The sequence below is a fragment of the Castor canadensis genome, chromosome 1, assembly GCF_047511655.1.
Source record: "Castor canadensis chromosome 1, mCasCan1.hap1v2, whole genome shotgun sequence".
Lineage (NCBI taxonomy): Eukaryota > Metazoa > Chordata > Mammalia > Rodentia > Castoridae > Castor > Castor canadensis.
This window is the reverse complement of record NC_133386.1, coordinates 37412895-37434293: the sequence shown is the minus strand read 5'-3', so window position 1 is coordinate 37434293 and position 21399 is coordinate 37412895. Positions and strand designations below refer to the sequence as shown.

The 21399-nt window shown below is 37.6% G+C and overlaps 1 long non-coding RNA gene and 1 pseudogene across 1 annotated transcript in view; both read left to right on the top strand.

Annotated features, from left to right (window-relative positions):
• LOC141423468 (uncharacterized) overlaps positions 1-21399 on the top strand; it is a 73548-nt gene that overhangs the window by 24633 nt on the left and 27516 nt on the right. The window lies entirely within an intron of this gene.
• LOC109674966 (small ribosomal subunit protein eS6-like) lies at positions 1043-14773 on the top strand (annotated as a pseudogene).

Genomic DNA, 21399 nt, shown 5'->3' with positions numbered 1-21399 from the left:
TCTGTCTTTCCATGAGCTAAGGCTATAAATCCCACAGTGAAACATGCATAAACACAAACTAGACAGGATTAGACCGCACTATTTAGTTAATCTCAGTTTACAAAACCTCTTCTCTCTTTGTCTGAAAGGCTGCCACAGAAATTCAGCAAATGTATTTTGCAAACCAAATGTGAGGACTTTCTGCACTATGGGTACATAGAGGGCAAAAAATAGCTGCTTGCTTTTTTAGGGCCTCGCTGAGTAACTCCAGTGATATTTTCCAGGGTGGAGCATCTCCTGTTAGGGCCTCACATTATCATCAGGAAGGAGAAGAGCGTAACAATATTTCTTTCCAAAATTTAAAGAACACAACCTCTGAGAAACTTGATAAATAGAGGTAAAACTACCCAGAAAGGGATTTCTCTGTGACCTACACCCTTCAGTTCACTTCTGTGTCCTCATGTTTAGAAGGTTTTTGTTTTTGGATCCAGAGACAGTAGTGCTAATAAGACTAGAACAAAAATATTTTGAGTTTTAGAAGGAGGAACAATGATGTTTTTCTACAGTAACTGGACATCCATTAAATAATTGATATGCAGCTGAGGACAAAAGGTCTGAGTAGACAAAAGCTCTTGCAACAGATACAGGCACCCAGCCAACAAAGAGCTAGAGAGGTGAGTTCTTGTCACATACTCTCACAATCGCCTGATGTCATGAACACCTGAGAAGCCACAGTAACAGAAACATCCATGTACACATCTGGGTTTGCAAGTGTTCCCTTTTGGTTCTGAATTTAGGTAAAAGATGCTCTAGGGATTTTTTTTTTTCTGTAACTCTCAGGTGTGGGCTCTTCAGACTACTCTTTGTCCCCAAAGATCCTGTTGCTTTGGTCAGAGATAGATACACACTTCAGTGGTCACATACTCTGCTCTTCCAAGTTAGAATAACTTTCAGACTGCACGTGTATTAGACTCATCCAGGGCTTCAAGAGAGAAGTGTTACAAACTACAAGATTTAGAGTGTCAGAGAACAAAACTTTATTTCAGTTAAAACAGTGACTGTCATGGATATGTACTATGAGCTGCAAACCAAAGAGCAATTGAAATCAGCAAAAGGTGGCGATGGTGGCAGCGGCAGTGGTAGAGTGGGTATGTATGCGGCTTGTATGAGCAGGAAAGATAACCACATTGGGTGCTAGGCTGTAATTTCCATAATGTTCTCTGTCCTTTGTGTTTATCTACTTCTCATCCAGAGAACAACATGTTATTTTAAAATACAAAGTCAGAAGTTTTAAAAAAGGAGTTTATTCCATTTTATCCATTTTATGAGTTCTTGGTTGATAACATGTAGGGGTAAAACATGACTCATTAGTGTTTAAATCTCCATCTAGTATCCACTTATAAAGGCAGACTCATCATTGGCCTGTCCTGATTTTTCTGACTAGGGACACTTCTTTCTGTTAAGGTAATGGTTTGTAGATATTGGTATGAACACAAATTCTTGAAGCATTTAGAATAGGGAGTATTTAGACAGAGACTGTGGAGATCTGTCTGCTAACATGGTTTTAAATACAAACCCAAGTAATAATCCAAAATGGACTGCCTGCCAATATCATGTTCCATAAGAAAATTTGGCATCTTTAACAAACAAATGATGTGTTTATTGATTCAATCTCCTTGGCAACATCTTGGTCCATGGACAAATACTTCTCTATGTGTGGGACCGCTCTGACTGTTCATCATAAAATCAATATTGGCCGTTGATTTTAAATAAAAAAATTTGTATCTAAAATTTTCTCCTATTAATGAAAATCCCAACAGGAAAAATTTGATACATATTTTGTTGCAAATAAATCATTCTTTGGACAAATTGCTTTCCTTAGATAAAATAAAGGTGTGAAAGTTGGCAGTTATAAATTGTATTGTATATCCTGCATTCTGCCTGTTCTGTTCTACACATCTCATATGGGACCACTGCCTTCCAAGAATTGGACAGGATTTCCACAGATGTCCTTCCCTGTGGGTAGGTCCTAATTTTCTCGATTACACAATGGACCTAGGAAATTATGGAATAAGCCTGCTGTCCTGATTTTGTGCAAATGATATTTCACAAAGCCGTCTGTCTTTCTCCATTTATTTTCTTCTTCAGGCATTTCATCACAATAATAACTTTGGTTCTTCATGATAGTTTATATGTTGGTCACTTCTTCCTTTATTTCTCTGTCCTTCTACACATTTTTCATATATTATCTTATTTTTTCCTTAAGTGATGATTTGTCTACTTCTTTATTATCCTCATTTTCTTTTGTTCTTACTCATATAACTCTATTACTTCATTTTGTGACTCATAGTTAAAATTCTACTTAGGGTACTTTCATATTCTGCATTAAATTGTATGGAATGCACCTGTGCATAGCCTGTTGTATGGAGTTTTATCCTGTTGTATCAGAAGGTAATATTATGATTTCTCCCCATCCTTCTCCACCATTCATTTTTATACTTTATAGGAACAGTCTTGTTTAAGTTGTGTTTATATTCTCCAGAGAAGAGGCCCTGCAAATATTTTTAACATGGTTTAAGCATTTTGCCAGACACAGAAATGAACTAACTGAAACTCCTTGATAGTCCTGGTGCATAACCTGATGTGTGGCGTCAAGTAGGTACCTCATAAAGTCTGTTAAATAATAAAGGTTTGATTAATAAATAATCAGAGTTTGTTGCCAACATAAACATATTTTCTGTCTGACTTAGGTTTGGAATAAGCTGGTTTATTTGCAAAGAGTGTTCAGGACTCCATGGGCCACTCTGAATTTTACTCACTTTTTAAGGCTTGCATGTGCCCCACCCATATTTTAAATCATCCCTTCTGACTACCTATCTGCATTTATTTCTACTTTTCCCCTGTAGCTAAGACCACAGAAAGCTTTGGCTTGAAGCAAATACACATTTCCATGGAAACCAAACCAAAAGTAATAGAAAAAGGAGATATTGAATATAGAATGTATTTTGGTTGCCAGATTTCAGCACAGGGCCGATTTCCTTTAGCTTTGTGTTGATTTCTTTAATTTAATGTCAACAGATAGACCAGAGCTTTTTTAAATTAAAAGGAAAATTTAAAAAATAAAGTGTTTGTTGATTTAAAACATGTACTTACAAACATATACAAACTTGTGGGATTTGGAAAAATAGCGTTAGTGAGAGAGGTCTGTGTTTCAATGTGATTTTTATGGAAGCTTCATCATTACTGGGTTAAGTATGTTTGCTATAAATTTAAGCTGCTCACTGACAGAGGATGACAATATTCCTTTGTAGAACGAGGATATTTTCTTCTCCTTTATGAAGAGTGAAGAGAGTGTGGTGGACTGTAGTTGATGGGAAGTAACAAATAGTTAGATCAGCAATTGCATGAAGGATTTGGCCTGCTCTTTTATTGAACTGACAAATGGCTATGTTTGACCAAGAAAGCATGACAGATAACTCCTGGGTGAGCATCAGACCAATGCCACTTTCTGTACTGGAGACCTGTGTAGCTACATGGGACCCTGAGCTTAGAAGGGCCCCTTGCTTGGTTTTATGTTCTGCTGGTACTGATAGATATTCTCAGTCATTTTTGAATAAGGGGTTTCACATTTTCATGTTGGGGTGGGCCCTGAAAATTACCTGTGTGGTACTGCATAGGACTTAACCTTCATAGCATCTTCAAGGTTGGAAAAGATTATTTTCACTTTCCCTAACTTCTTTAACAATGTAAAAGAGAGGGCTGGAGGAGTGGCTCAAAAGTGCCTGCCTAGCAATTGTGAGGCTCTGAGTGCAAGCCCCAGTACTGATAAAAAAAAGAATGTAGGAGAGATTAATAAGTACTGAGCAGATATACAAGTAATGGAATATACTTGCATCTGAGATGCTCAAATGTACTGGGAGTCTGCTTCATAACTTTAGCCTACCCTGGTCAACACTGGTTGAGTGCTATCTATTTCTTGGGCAGTGAAAAGCAATTTATATTGTGATAAGTAAAGATTACCTCAAAACCAACTTATACAAGTGTGCTTTAAAAACCTTGAAACATGTATTTCTGTTAGCTTATCAGTTCCACCCCTAGAACAGAGGCTATAAAGCTATATGTATATGCATTTCACACATACACACATACACACACACACACACATACACTGGCATTATTGGGGTTTGAATCAGTGCAACTACCTTGCCACTTGAGTCATGCTTTATACTTCTTATACTTTAGTTAATTTTTTGGGGTAGGATCTCATGCTTTTGCTTGGGGCTGGCCTTGGACCATAATCCTCCTAACTCTACCTTCTGAGTAGCTGGGATTGCAGTAGGCAACTCCATGCCCAGCTTGTTTTTTTAATATAGTCTCACTAACTTTTTTGCATTGGCTGGCCTCAAAATGTGATCCTCATATTTCCATCTCCCAAGTAGCTCAGATCACAGGTGTGGACCACAGTTCCCAGCTGACAATGTTATTTATGAGAATAAAATATTGGAAATGAACTAAATGTCCATCTACATGTATTTAGCTAAATAAATGATATTTTATGTCATATCAGGTAGCCATTAACATGGCATTGTACGTATATATTATTAAATATTTAAACAGTATTATAATATATATAATATAATCCATTAAAAATCTATGTGTAGATTAGAAGTTTACAAGTCTGTTTCACACAATATGGTCCCTCTGGGCGGTGGGATAACAAAGGCTTATTTTGGATATAAATGTGTTCTAGCTTTTCTAGAATGACTTCATAAAGCAGTAATTTAGTCCAGATCAACCAATAAGCAAGCAAAAAGCCACACCCATACCATGTCTTTTTCTATTCTCAAGAAAACCCTACCACTTTTGATATTTTTCCTTAATAAACATGAGGTTTTGAAGAAGCAATCATGATTAAAACAAAGTTTTGATGGGATATTATTTTCTTCTTATTACAGATATTGTTTTTTGGCCTTCCACTGAAACTTGTCCAGAAACTGACAGGTGCAAAATGCATTGCCTCAGCTGTTACTGTGTGTAGATGTGAGAGAAGTGGTAAAGTCCCCATCTGCAAGCTGCATCATTTGCCAGTTTCATAAAAGGATTCCAGACCAGATTCTCTGTGGTTAGACTGTTTCTCTCTCACGGTCATGGAGTAAATGATATTGTATATGTGAGAAGGCCTACATACTGTGGTCTTTCAATTTCTCTTACAGCCACAGACTATCCTGATGCATAAGTCCACTTAGCTCTTGTCCTCAACTTAGATGATTTTAAGGCTTAGGGCTTAAAATCATCCTGTTTGTATGGGTAGGTCTGTGTTCCTTTCTAATAGAACTTGACTCCATAGGTCAATTATAGCAAAATATGACAGGCTGGCAAAAGCCACAACTTGTCTTGTAGTGGCCACATTTCACTAACTTAAGTGCTGATGACAGTGAGTTACAGGTTCTTTGAGTCTACCTGACATTTCTGCCAACATTGTGGAATGCTATGTACTAATAAATGCATAAAATCATATATTGAACATCTGCCTTACAACAATAGCAACACTTGTTAAGTCAGAGATTAGGTAGAAGTTGGCAGGGCCAGTTGTTTAAACCCATTGGCTTCTCGACAGAAACTTTATGATAACTGGATTTGTTAATGTTTATTATAAAATGTTTATATCTAGACCATTTTCCTTTCCATTCAACCTAATATATCCTTTTAAAAAATTAGAAGCATGTGAGAAAGTTTGGTAAATACATAATTTTAAATGAATGATGGAAACTTTTATTATTGTAATCAGCAATGCATGTCAATGACAGTGTATTCAGACCCCAGATTAAATTTGAACGAATGCATGAGTTTGGAATAGAGAGAGAGTAGATAGAATAGGAAAACTCAGCCATTTCTTATTATCTCGAACTTCAAGGATGCAAAAATGAAAAAAAATTAAAAACATGAATGAGTACTATGGTTTGAGATGCTTGCTTCCCACAAAAACTCATTTGAGACATGGTCCCAAATGTCATTGTGTTGAGAGGTGGGGCATTTAAGAGGTGTTTGATTTCATGAGGGATCTGCTCTCATGAGAGGATCCATGCCTTGTGGCAGTGAAAACAAGGCTGCCCCTTGGGTTCTCTTTCATCTCCAGGCACCTGCTTGCCCATCTGCTTTCTGCCATGAGTTGATGCAGCATGAGGCTCTCTCCAGAAGCTGAGAAGTTCCCAGCTTCCAGAACCATGAACCTAACAAATCTCTTTTCCTTGTAAATCACTGAGTCCCAAATATTCTGTTATTGTCACAGAAAGTGGACCAAGATACACAGCACAGTACTGTAAAGATGACTGTCCACTAAGAAAAGCAAGGGAGATTTGCTTTTTGTCTAACTTTGACTTAATGATAGCCAGTTAAATTGTGATTTGATTTGAGGACATATCTACATGTTTTCCTTGGGTCTAGCAAAGCAAACATTGAGACAGTATTGTTTAGTTGGTTATCTTGCCTCTATTTCCTCTTCAAGCTGGAGGAAGCATGCTAGAACATGGTAGTACTAGACTTGTAGGAGGTAAGGTGTCAGGAACCTTAGAAACACAAGCAGCTGTTGGAGACCAATGTGTACATACATGTCAGACCCTGTGGACAAGGGAAACAGAGCTTCCTGCTCAGAGATCCTGTTGCCAAAGGTACTATTGCCAGTCTGTAGGTGTTTCTCTGTCCCGTGGTAATACTGGCCACTGTTGTTCTTTTTATGTACTTTTTATTAGCATATATTAATTGTACTGTTATTCTTTCAAAGAGTTGTTTTTGTTTACAACTCTGTCTTTTACTATCTGCAGTCTTAAGTTAGAAAATGTTATTCCTTGTCTCTGGTACATCTTGTAGGGCTATTATTAAAATGCTGATGCTGCTCTAGTAGGTATGAGATGGAGCCATTTCTAACAAGTTACCAGGTTATGTCAAAATTACCAGTCCAATGACCATACCTTGAGTAGCAAGGCTTAGGTTGCTCCACTTTCTTTCACAGCATAAGGGCTGTTTAGACATTTCATTAATGTTATTCTCTGCATTTTTCAACATTGCAATGAAGCCTGGCTGTGCCTAATTGTCTAATACTTCAACATTTGCTTCCAATGTTGGTGGACAAGCCAAATTACAAATGCTGTGGGTTATTTATTGAGTGCTGCTGGTTCAGAACTCATGATGCTTGTAAGACTCTTTCTTTGAATCCGGTCTCTGTGCCAAAGCACTGATTTCCTTCAAAGTACACTGCTGTTTATGAATAGACTTTTGGTTAGTTTGTCAATCAGAGAATATATGACCACTAGCCATTTCTTTAAGGGAAATTCACCTTGATTTAACATGGCTTTGAATTAAAGTCATTCACCTTGATTTAACTGTGATTTATAAAACTCCTATGGCCTTTTCTTGAGTCTAATAAGGTAGAAATTGTTTCCTTGAGGAAATAAACTAGAAATTGAAGCAGAAGCTTTAGTCAAGTATCCTGGTTACTATTTCTTCTTGGTGAGAAAAGTTGAAAACCTCATGTCATAAAATTTAAGGCTTACTTTCACATTTATGATGCTTAATATCTATACTGGACATGATATCATTGTTTTTCCACTAAAGTTCTTCCTTCTTCTGGCAATTTATTCTCTCCACTTCTCATTTTTTTGGTATTTGAATTTTTTTTAATCATTGTTGTACTGGGGATACATTGTGATATTGATAACAGTTCTTATTATATATATATTAGAATTGATATATATATTGACTCTCTCTCATATATATATATATATATATATATATATATATATATATGCTTGTCTAGTAGGTTTGAGATGGAGCCATTTCTAACAAGTTACCAGGTTATGTCAAAATTACCAGTCCAATGGACCATACCTTGAGTAGTAAGTACTTGAGTACTCAACATGTATACATATATATGTTGAGTTTATCCCCTCCTGGTACCTTATATTCATGGCAGTAACACAAGGCCAATTGTATTGTTACATTCCCCAGCCTAAAATGATGTTGGGGGCTGTGGGAATGGTTCAAGTGGTAGAGTGCCTACTTTGCAAACCCCAGTACCACAAGAAAATCAAGAAAATAGTTTTGTCAAAGCAAGGATAAGTGACTCATGCTGGGCCAACCAGCTGCTTTTCAGAAATTATTCTACTTGGAGGTAGAGATGAAAATGTATTGTGTCTGGGTTATAGAGCTGGTAGGAGGTGAATAAGAGAACAAGGTGATTATGTTGAGAGAGAATACAGCCCCTTAAAGAGAAGCAGAAATGAGTGATGGGTAGATAGGTAGAAGAGGGCAGGAAGAAAGGCATCGGGTTACTAGTTTTAGTTAATAAAAGTCTGGGGTGTCCTAATCCCTTTAGCTCTTCTTTAAGACTTTGAGCTACCCAGATCTCATGAGCATGAACCCAAAAGCCCTTTCTTGTAAATCCAGTTTGAGTTGGTGTTCTATTTCTTGCAATTAAGGTAGGCCTATTAAATACCCAGCATATATTTCTTTTGAACAGTCAGGAATCTCACAGAGGGTGCTGTAACTCATGGCCAAGTTGGGGTCAGTGTGTAAACTCAATTTGCAACTAAAAGTCAGAAATAATGAAGAACTGAAATATGTATTTATTTGCCAGCAAGTGCATTACATTAGCAAGTGATAGCAAAGGGCTAAAAAGATAAACTGTAATAATTGTAGTTATTGTCACAAGTTTGACTGAAGATGAAAATGTTGAAGATAAAATGCATAAAGTAAACATTAAGCTTAAAACTAAAGACATCGACTTAAAGTAATAGAAAAGTAAATTTGCCAAGCTCAAAAATTGAATGAGGTCAGACCATTTAATGCTGAAATAAAAAAGAAAAGCTGCTTAGGCTAATTTTTTTGGTAGTACTGGTGTTGGAACTCATGGCCTGTGTTTGCTAGGCAGGTACTATCACTAAAGTCATACCTCAGCCACTTAGCCTAATTCTAAAGAAAACAAAGGAGTGTTGGTGAATAATAACTTGACCGCAAATATAAAAGATACTATCAAATATAAAACATATATAAGTACAGTTATTAATAATGTATCCAGTGATCTCAAAGAGGAGGAGGGTAATGGTGAGGAAGCAGCCCACACTTGGGGATGGATTTCTGAATCACCTGGAGGGCTTTTCATATTACAAATGCTGCTCTCATTCCCTTCTTGGGGTTTCTCATATACCTTTGTAAAAAGATATTTTTTCCTCATCCCAAATTCTACTCTCATGTGAATAATATCAACAGGGGAACAACAGTTATTGATGGTGATATATAATATTTCTCAGATGTGTAGAATTTTTTAAAACACTGATAAAATTGAGTCAAACAACAGAGCTGGCTGTTAATTAATGGCAATTGAACAATTTGTATGGAAAACCAAAGCATATATAATACAAATAAAGTATATAATACTAGACAGGATGGCTCTATTACTTCCAAAAAATTAATAAGCCATGAGTACGACACAAAGATAGAGAGCTGCTCATGAGAGGACCAAGGGGCAATGGCAAGAGAGTGACCAACATATTGAGAATTACGTATCCTATATATTACCTGTGCTATATCATTAAGTTCTCATAAGTAGTTTTATATGTATTTAAGAGATAAAACTGACATTTGGGGGAGCAAATTGCTCAAAATCACAGTTTTTATGTAATAGAGGCTGGACTCAAATCTACTATCGTATGGTTCCAAAGCCAAATGAACATTCCAGACCTCTACTGATGAAGAGCAAATAGCTTATGTAAATATATAGAATGACTAATATGGATAAATTATTACACAGTGTAAGTGTTTTCAGCACACATACCTGGAGACTGTACTTACTGTAGAATAGAATAATATATTATCAGTTAATATTTATGGGCTTTAGATGGGTTACATAAGGGAAATTATTGAGGAAAAATTTTGGTGCAATAAAGAAAAAACTCTTCAATCTTTCCAAATCATCAGTTTAGAGTACATTAGCACTCTGCAAAGTGATTCAACACTGTATATTAGTATGACTTCTTGCATGCCTTCCCAAAATCAAATTGGCAAACCAAGCAATTTTATAGGAATTATCTCTTGAAGGCTTAGGGCATCCTGAGGCTTCCTTGCTATATCCTAAAATATTGATAAAATAAGGAAGAGAAGAATTTCAACTTGTAACCCTACTCTGATTATATTGATGATTGTTTTCTGCATGAATCATCATGACTCACTTTAATTTCAAGGAACAGACTTAATAAAGAAAAAAAATAAAAACTGATTTCAGAGTCAGGAGATCTGTGGTTCAGCCATTCACTGACTGAATGACTTTGGCAAAGCCACTGTTATTAGTATTATCATTGATAATGTAAGAAGATTTTCTAGGTCATTTCTCACTTATTTTCTATTTATTCTATTTTGGACTCTACTGTATTATGTGTCTAAATTATTGTTCAACTTCTCAGATCATATCAAATTTTTTTAGGTTTCAAAGCCTGAAATAGATCAATTATTTCAAGTACTTGAATACATTATGATTGAGAATATTGAATTTTTAATTATAAAAAGAACAAAAATAATAGCACTTCTACTTCTTTGTCTTAACCTCAGACACCTCTATGCCATCATTAGATATTAGAATTCTTTGTGGTTGTTTTTCCTGCTCTTTTCACTATCCTTTTTTCCTTATGATATCTTACTGTTTGGACATGTATTGTAAATAGAAGTCTAAGATGGCCCCCATGATTTCCACCCCCTGGTGTACATACATGCTGTATCTTTGTCTACCTTTAGTGGCAGTAGAACAGGTAAGCATGATGGGACATCCCATAAAAAATTACATCAAATGATAAAAATGAAAGGATTTTGAACATATAATTTACATCCCTAATAATTTAACCTTTTCTTAATCAAAACAGAGATTTTCCTGGTTGGGCCTAATCAAATCAAGGGAATGCTTTAAAACACCATCCGGAGATTTGAAATGAGAGAGATTCAAAGTGAGAGAAATTGGAATCTCTCTCTTTGACCTTGTTGAAGTAAACTGCCATGTTCTGGGAAGGGTCATAGGGCAGGGGATGGAAGGCAGCCTCTAGGAGCCGAGGGCATCAATCTTATGATTGCAAAAAATGAAACTGACAAACCAGTGAGTTTGGAAGAGGATCCTGATCCTCAGATTGTATTGTTGTTCTGGCTAATAGTGTGATCATAGCCATATGCTGGATCCTGAGCAAAAGGACCCAGTTTACCCCTGCCTAGGCTCCTGACCCATGGAAATTGACATAATAGATGGATATTGTTTCAAGTTGCTAAATTTGTGGTAATTTGTGATGCAGGAATAGAAAATTAATACAACATGACTTCAATTACCACCAGATGACTCATAAATTTATATCTCCAGCAAGACCTTCTCTTGCATATCCAACTGTTCATTTGACATCTTCTCCCAGCTGTCTTGAGGCTACTTCAATTTCAATGTGATCAAAACCAAATTCATGTTCTCTAGTCTCAAACTAAATTCACTTAATGGCATCTATCATCCATCAAGCTGGGAAGTAAAAATAAGTAGGTGTATTTTGATACCTTGTTTAATTTCAGTCCTTATACCAAATCTATCTCAAATTCCAATTCATTTTAGTTCTTTGTGACAGGTGCTTTAGTCTGATTCACTCAACATCTATTCCATGACCCTCCATTATGCCTTTCCTGTAGTGTTGAGGCTAAACAGCTAAAGAAAAAATTAACTTTTAATTGCGACTGGGTTCTCATTAGGCTTAGGTTCTGTGAGGCAGGTGCATTCCCGTGAATTTGTAAGGTGCACATGAGTAATGAGAAGTGGCTGCCATGCTTTAGGAGTTTCAGCCAGTGAGCAAGCGTAGTTGTGCAGGTGATTGGTTCTTCCAGGGCAACTAAGGTAATAGTTGCACAATATTAGGCCAGGCCTAGTGAAAGTTTCAGTCTTTATTTAAAGAATAAAGAGAGCTATGGAATATTTTAAGTGAGAGAGATTTGTACATTATAAAATGACTCAGTATGCTAAAAACATGACTTTAGGGAAGTCTGCACTTCCTAGGTGAGCAACTGCATCAAGATGAAGCTGAATATCTTCTTCCAGCCACTGGCTGTCAGAAATGTATGATGAATACAATACGAACTTCCTACTTTTTATAAGCTTATGGCCACAGAGGTTGCTGTTGATGCTCTGGATGAAGAATGGAAGAACTATGTGGTCCTAGTCAGTGGTGGGAAAGAAAATTTTTCAAAGAAGTATGGGTGTCTTGACCCATGGCCAAGCTTGCCTTCTACTGAGAAAGGACATTCTTGTTACAGATGAGGAATTGGAGAGAGAAGAACCAAATCCGTTTGGGGTTGCATTGTGATACTCTGAATATTCTCAAATTGGTTGTAAAACTAGGAGAGAAAGATATTCCTGGACTGGCAGCTACTACTGTGCCTCATTGTCTGGGGCCCAAAAGTGTTAGAAGAGTCCACAAACTCTCCGATCTCTCTAAAGAAGATGATGTCGTCCAGTACATTGTCAGAAAGCCCTTAAACAAAGAATGTAAGAAACTCAGGACCAAAGCATCTAGGATTCAGCGTGTTGTCACTTCACATGTCCTGCAACACCAATGCTGGAGTAATGTTCTAAAGAAATGACATGTTAAGAAAAATAAAGAAGAGGCTGTTGAAATACCCCAGGAACAGATTGCCAAACTCTCTCTATTCTGAGAGCTTCTACTTCTGAATCCAGTTTTAAGAGTAACAGACAAATGATCAAACCTCAAAAAAGACATGACTTTATATATTTAAAGATGTTTAAGGCTCATGGCTCATGAGGCCATGGAGTTTCCACTAGAATAGTCAGTCCTTTATTTTACTATTATTAAATTATTTTTATTTTTTGATGGTACTGGAGTTTGAACTCAGGGTCATATTCTTGCTAGGCAGGCACTCTGCCACTTAAAACTCATTCACAATGCTCTTTGCTTTAGTTATGTTTCGAATGGGTCTCACATTTTGGCCTCAACTGGCCTGGGCCAAAATCTACCTACTTATGCCTCCTGTGTAGGTGGGATGACAGGTGCACATCCTCACAGCCAGCATATTGGTTGAGATAGGTTCTCATTGACTTTTTGCCTGAGCTTGTCTTGCTTGAACCATAAACCTCCTGATCTTATCTTCTGCCTGTAGAGCATTTCCAGATTGGTGCTTTCACTTTTCTAGACATTCTATAAGGTTCTTAATACCTTGAGACATATCTCTTTTTTGCTGTCAGTAGATTGGATACGTGGATATATATTTTTAGAACCAACAAAGCCATCCTCTTTTCTCCATCTCCATTATCTGTTACTTGGATTCTAACAGTAGTCTCTTAGCTGGTTAACCTCTGTATCCATTATGCCTCTTTATAAACCTTATCATCTGCTCTTCATTCTTCAGCCTGTCATCTTTTTAATATACAAACCTCTCTCAGTTAAAATATTCAATACTTTCCTATTATTCCTCAAATAAAGACCAAAATTTTCACTGACAAAGCCTGCACTCTACTTGTCTCTCTAGCCTAACGTTATTTGTCTTTTCTCTTTAGTAACCATTTCAGCTGGAGACTTTTAGTCACTTCTGGGTGCTATGTACCTTACAACTACAGTCTTTGCACACAAATTCTCTTCTTCAAGAAAGTTTTCTTTTTTCTTTTCTTCCCAATTTTTTCTTAGACACCACTTCAGGATCTCCAGACAAAAGTTATATTAGCACTTCTATAAGGAAGTTCTTCCTGTCCTCCCTGGCTTCATCAATGTACTTATATGCTTTTTGTTGTATCTCAGGCTTTTTTTGTTTCTTTGGAATTGGAGATTTTTAGTTTATGGAGTTGCAATTTTGTCTAATCATTTGATTAATAGCTGCATTTCCCTTTATATGGTTAACAGCACATGTGAACAGGTACATTTTTTTACTCACATTATTGTCTCTTCACTTATCAGTACATTGCAAGTGATTTATGTACATTTTCCCAGTTTTTTCTCACAAAAATACAATGAGGAAGGTAGGATATATGCCAGTATAAGCTAGTCTGTCTTGTGCTTACAAATAGCATTCTAAATCCAGTGACTTCAGCTGACCTCAGAACAAGTTTGTGTTTTGCTGATTCTTCATGTGCAATGTAAGTTAGCAGGTGGAAGTCTAGACACTCCATCCATACATGTGGTCCTAAGGTTATCGCTGCTGGGAAGATAGATGATGGAGTCTCATATACTGACTCTTAAGTGCTACTGCTGCAAAATTGCCTGACCATAACTAACTCCAAGGAAGCAGAGATGTTCAGTTGTGCCAGTACTTATCAGGAAGACAACCAGGAATATTGCTGATCAGATAAAAAAATGATCTACCACATTTGTCATTCTTATTTTATAATCAAGTAAACAGGCAATAGGTATAGAGAAAATCAATTTGATTGAAAATGGAGGCCAAGCTTTGAATCTAAGAAGTTTTTCTAGTCCTCACCCCTCTCCCAGAGCTCTATGATAGTCTTTGTCCACCCTGGGTCCTAAACATTCCCATTCTAGGAACAAATGGTTGGTTATGATTCTGTCATTGCTTTTGTTCCCAAAGGAAAAGAGGGAAGCTAATTGCTGCTCTAACCAGTTTTGCTCCATAAAGATGGTAGAGATGAAGACATTTGTTTAGAAAGTCCGTGGACAGAAGCTGGTATACCAGCAGTCTCTTCTGTGCTCAGATCTTTTGAAAGAGTTCATTTCTAGCCATCCATACACAAATGAACACTATAGACGAAGAATGATTTTGTCAAGATGTGGTCAAATATTATCCTGAAACATAAATTGGTATGTTTTTATCATTCATTCTGATTACTATTTAAAATTAAATTTATAATTTTGACTAATGACTTTTTTTTGGTGGTACTGGTAGTTGAACTTAGGGCCTTGCCCTTGTTAGGCAGATGCTCTATCATTTGAGACACACAAATAGCCTTTTCTGCTTTAGTTATTTTTTCAGATAGGGTCTCACTTTATGCCCAGGCTAGCCTTGACCACTATCAGCCTACTTATGCCTCCTGTGTAACTGGGATTGACTGGCGTGCCCCACTGCACCCAGCTTTTTTATTTATTTATTTATTTATTAATTATTCATATGTGCATACAACGCTTGGGTCATTTCTTCCCCCTGCCCCCACCCCCTCCCTTACCACCCACTCTGCCCCCTTCTTCAATACCTGGCAGAAAGTATTTTGCCATTATCTCTAATTTTGTGAAAGAGAGAGTATAAGCAATAATAGGAAGGAACAAGGGTTTTTGCTAGTTGAGATAAGGATAGCTATACAGGGAGTTGACTCACATTAATTTCCTGTGCATGTGTGTTACCGTCTAGGTTAATTCTTCTTGATCTAACCTTTTCTCTACTTCCTGGTCCCCTTCTCCTATTGGCCTCAGTTGCTTTTAAGATATCTGCTTTAGTTTCCCTGTGTAAGGGCAACAAATGCTAGCTAAATTTTTAGGTGTTTTACCTATCCTCATACCTTCCTTGTGTGCTCTCGCTTTTATCTTGTTTTTTTTTTTGCACTTTTATAATTCAAAATTTATGAAAAAGTACAGCAACTCACATAATACAGAAGCAAAGTGTTTGGCTCTTCTAGTCTAAGTTGCTAAATGTAACTATTAAAAAAATATATATTCTTCTAGAAAATTTAGAGATATGTATGCATATTATACATACTAATTTATTTTTAATGTTTTGGCAGTACTGGGGTTTGAACTCAGGGCTTTGCACTTGGCAGGCACTCAGTTTTTTTTTTTTATTATTCATATGTGCATACAAGGCTTGGTTCATTTCTCCCCACTACCCCCACCCCCTCACTTACCACCCACTCGCCCCCTCCCTCTCCCCCCCCAATACCCAGCAGAAACTATTTTGCCCTTATTTCTAATTTTGTTGTAGAGAGAGTATAAGCAATAATAGGAAGGAACAAGGGTTTTTCCTAGATGAGATAAGGATAGCTATACAGGGCATTGACTCACATTGATTTCCTGTGCGTGGGTGTTACCTTCTAGGTTAATTCTTTTTGATCTAACCTTTTCTCTAGTTCCTGGTCCCCTTTTCCTATTGGCCTCAGTTGCTTTTAAGGTATCTGCTTTAGTTTCTCTGCATTAAGGGCAACAAATGCTAGCTAATTTTTTAGGTGTCTTACCTATCCTCACCCCTCCCTTGTGTGCTCTCGCTTCTATCATGTGCTCATAGTCCAATCCCCTTGTTGTGTTTGCCCTTGATCTAATGTCCACATATGAGGGAGAACATACGATTTTTGGTCTTTTGGGCCAGGCTAACCTCACTCAGAATGATGTTCTCCAATTCCATCCATTTACCAGCGAATGATAACATTTCGTTCTTCTTCATGGCTGCATAGAATTCCATTGTGTATAGATACCACATTTTCTTAATCCATTTGTCAATGGTGGGGCATCTTGGCTGTTTCCATAACTTGGCTATTGTGAACAGTGCCGCAATACACATGGGTGTGCAGGTGCCTGTAGAGTAACCTGTGTCACAGTCTTTTGGGTATATCCCCAAGAGTGGTATTGCTGGATCAAATGGTAGGTCAATGTTTAGCTTTTTAAGTAGCCTCCAAATTTTTTTCCAGAGTGGTTGTACTAGTCTACATTCCCACCAATGTGTAAGAGGGTTCCTTTTTCCCCGCATCCTCGCCAACACCTGTTGGTGGTGGTGTTGCTAATGATGGCTATTCTAACAGGGGTGAGGTGGAATCTTAATGTGGTTTTAATTTGCATTTCCTGAGAATTCCAAGATGGCGGCTAGAGGTAGGAAGCAGAAAGCGAGCCTCCTATAGTGAAATCTTGGAGAGACGCTGGAGACACACTTTGCAGGCATAATCACCGAGAAAAGGAATAACTTTGACCCCTCCACACCTCCAGCCGGCGCAGAGAATCTCCACTTCACATTAAACGGAGAACCGAGGAGGACCCCGGGGCCGCCAGGGGCCGGCGCCCATACGGCTGGGGAAGACGCGGACCAGGTGAGCTTCGTGGTACCGCGGTTCCCCCACAGACAAGCCTGGGCCAGAGCAGCATAGCCCCCTGGACAGACTGACCTCCACCCGGGAAAAAAAGAGAAACTGAGTACTAAGCAATAAGAACAGTTAAGACACGCTGGAAAGAGGGTGGGGCGCCCTGAGCGCTGAAGATTGGGGGAAGGGAACCCTTCCCGGGACTGTAAATAAACGAGCCGGGCGGGCCGGAGAGGCTCTGGCGGGAGCGGGGCGCGCGCCCAGCAACCAGGAGCGGGGACGCTTGTGAGAGGAGGGAAGACCCACTTCCCACGTGAACTGTAAATAAACACGCAGGCCTGACAATGCGGGGCAGTGTCACCTTTCCCAGTGCTTGCAAAGGGGAAAGCCTGTAGCAGAGGCCACCGCACAGGAGAACTCTGAGCAAACAAAGCCTGTGGGACCAGGTGAGTGCTAGCTCACCCCAGAGATCTGCATAAATAACACCGCCAGCTACAGGCGGAGAGCAGCAGGCAGGCAGGCCACAGTTGCAGATACCACCCTCAGAACTGCCTCCAGATGCTTTTTTTTCTTTTTCTCCCTACCTTTGATGAGAGAACAACCGAATTACACCTGCAAGCCGAAAAACTTACTGAAACTGTATTGCATTTGAACTGGGGACACTTGGTGGGACTTTTTTTTTTTTTTTTTATCTTCTGTGTGTGTGTGAGTGTAGTTTTGCTCTACTTTATGCGTCCCCTTTGATGAGACAACTACAGAACAACATCTGAGGCACCAACTCCAGGACTGGAGATTGAGACGGACATCCAAATTATTAAGACTGAAATTGCATTGCATATAAACTTGGAAGTTTTTTGGTTTTTTTTTTTTTTAATTTTCTATTTTCCATTTTATTTTAATTCATTTTTATAAATAGATATTACTTTCATATACTTATTTTTAATTTTTTTATCTTTGATTTTCAATCCTCTCTCTGTCACTCTATTGTCTGTTCAGTTTACTGTCGATTAGTACACTAACACTCCCTGTTTATACCTTTGAAACTCTCTTGTCTGATACCTTGTTCTGCTTTCTCCCTCTTGTCTGTATATTTGTTTTCCCCTTTTCTTTAACTTCTTGCTTTCCATCTCAGCTCACTCTTCCATTCTCAATATTACCATTGTTATTATTACAAGCTAGAAAATACTTAATTACACACAGTACAGGGACAGTAACAACACCAAGGACAATGACAGGAAGACAGAAAAAACAGGGAAACCAGTTTCCCCACAGCAAAAAATTAGTACAGGAACCAGAGGGGAATGAAGAGAACAGAAACTCAGAGCCAGACTCCAACAAAATGAAGATAAACTATGCCAAAGGACCCAATGAAGCCTACAAGAATAATTTAAAAGAAGACATACTACAAGTACTCAATGAGAATTTTATAGAGATGATACTGGATAGGGTCAACCAAAATGTACAGGAGACACTCAAGAAATTCCAAGACAATAAAAATAGAGAATTTGAAAAAGCAAAAGAAGAAATAAAGGAAACCATAGAAGCACTGTATAAACACCAAAGTGAAAGAGAGAACACAATGAATAAATGGATAAATGAACTCAGGACAAAAATAGACAACAATAAAGAAGAAAACAGCCAGGATATGGAAAACCTCAGAAAAAAGAACGAAACAGAACTGCAAAACAAAACGGAAGGCCAATCCAGCAGAATAGAACAAACAGAAGACAGAATCTCAGAACTTGAAGATGAAATGGTAATTAAAGGAAAAACTGAAGAACTATTAATTAAACAACTCAAGACCTGTGAAAAGAAAATGCAAGAACTCACTGACTCCATCAAAAGACCAAACTTGAGAATCATGGGCATCGAAGAAGGAGAAGAGGTGCAAGCGAAGGGAATGAGTAATATATTCAACAAAATAATAATGGAAAATTTCCCAAATCTAGAGAAAGATATTCCCATACAAATGCAAGAGGCCTCCAGGACACCAAACAGACCAGATCAAAATAGAACTACTCCACGACATATCATCATTAAAACAACAAGTTCAGAAACTAAGGAAAGAATATTGAAGGCTGCAAGAGAGAAAAAACAAGTAACATACAAAGGTAAACCCATCAAAATCACAGCAGACTTCTCAACAGAAACATTAAAAGCAAGAAGAGCGTGGGGTGAGATCTTCCGGGCACTGAATGAAAACAACTTCAACCCCAGGATACTCTACCCAGCAAAGCTATCATTCAAAATAGATGGAGCAATAAAAGTCTTCCATGATAAGCAGAAACTAAAACAATATGTGACCACAAAGCCACCATTACAAAAGATTCTGCAAGGGATCCTGCACACAGAAAGTGACACCCAACTTAACCATGAAAAGGCAGGCAGCACCAAACCACAGGATAAGAAAAAGCAAGACAGTAGAGAGTAACATCAAGTTAGGTACACACAATCAAACCTTCAAACAACTAAGATAACTAAATGGCAGGAATCACCACATACCTATCAGTACTAACACTTAATGTCAATGGACTTAATTCACCCACCAAAAGACACCGTTTGACAAAATGGATTAAAAAAGAAGATCCAACAATTTGTTGCTTACAGGAGACCCATCTCACCGACAGAAATAAGCATATGCTTAGGATGAAAGGCTGGAAGAAGATTTACCAAGCCAATGGCCCCCAAAAACAAGCAGGAGTAGCAATACTTATCTCTGACAAAGTAGACTTCAAACCTACATTGATCAAACGAGATAAAGAAGGACATTCCATACTAATAAAAGGGGAAATAGACCAAAAGGAAATAATAATCATCAATCTGTACGCACCCAATGTCAACGCACCCAATTTCATCAAACATACCCTGAAAGACCTAAAAGCATATATAAACGCCAACACAGTGGTTGTGGGAGACTTTAACACTCCATTATCATCAATAGATAGGTCATCCAAACAAAAACTCAATAAAGAAATCCAAGATCTAAAATATGCAATAGATCAAGTGGACCTAGTAGATGTCTACAGAACATTTCATCCAACCTCTACACAATATACATTCTTCTCAGCAGCCCATGGAACCTTCTCCAAAATAGATCATATCCTAGGGCACAAAGCAAGTCTCAGCAAATATAAGAAAATAGAAATAATACCATGCATACTATCTGACCACAATGCAGTAAAAGTAGAACTCAACAACAAAAGTAAAGACAAAAAACATGCAAACAGCTGGAAACTAAATAACTCATTACTTAATGAAGAATGGATCATCGATGCAATAAAAGAGGAAATTAAAAAGTTCCTGGAAGTCAATGAAAATGAAAACACAACCTACCGGAACCTATGGGACACAGCTAAGGCAGTCTTGAGAGGAAAGTTTATAGCCATGAGTGCATATATTAAAAAGATTGAAAGATCCCAAATCAATGACCTAATGATACATCTCAAACTCCTAGAAAAACAAGAACAAGCAAATCCCAAAACAAATAGAAGGAGAGAAATAATAAAAATAAGAGCTGAAATCAACGAAATAGAAACCAAAAAAACCATACAAAGAATTAATGAAACAAAAAGTTGGTTCTTTGAAAAAATAAACAAGATCGATAGACCCCTGGCAAACCTGACTAAAATGAGGAGAGAAAAAACCCAAATTAGTAGAATCAGGAATGCAAAAGGGGAGATAACAACAAACACCATGGAAGTCCAGGAAATCATCAGAGACTACTTTGAGAACCTATATTCAAATAAATTTGAAAATCTAAAAGAAATGGACAGATTTCTAGATACATATGATCATCCAAAACTGAACCAAGAGGAAATTAATCACCTGAATAGACCTATAACACAAAATGAAATTGAAGCAGCAATCAAGAGTCTCCCCAAAAAGAAAAGTCCAGGACCTGATGGATTCTCTGCTGAATTCTATCAGACCTTTAAAGAAGAACTGATACCAACCCTCTTTAAACTGTTCCATGAAATAGAAAGGGAAGGAAAACTGCCAAACACATTTTATGAAGCCAGTATTACACTTATCCCAAAACCAGGCAAAGACACCTCCAAAAAGGAGAACTATAGGCCAATCTCCTTAATGAACACTGATGCAAAAATCCTCAACAAAATAATGGCAAATCGAATTCAGCAACACATCAAAAAGATTATTCACCACGACCAGGTAGGCTTCATCCCAGGGATGCAGGGGTGGTTCAACATACGAAAATCAATAAACGTAATAAACCACATTAACAGAAGCAAAGACAAAAACCACTTGATCATCTCAATAGATGCAGAAAAAGCCTTTGATAAGATCCAACATCATTTCATGATAAAAGCTCTAAGAAAACTAGGAATAGAAGGAAAGTTCCTCAACATTATAAAAGGTATATATGACAAACCTACAGC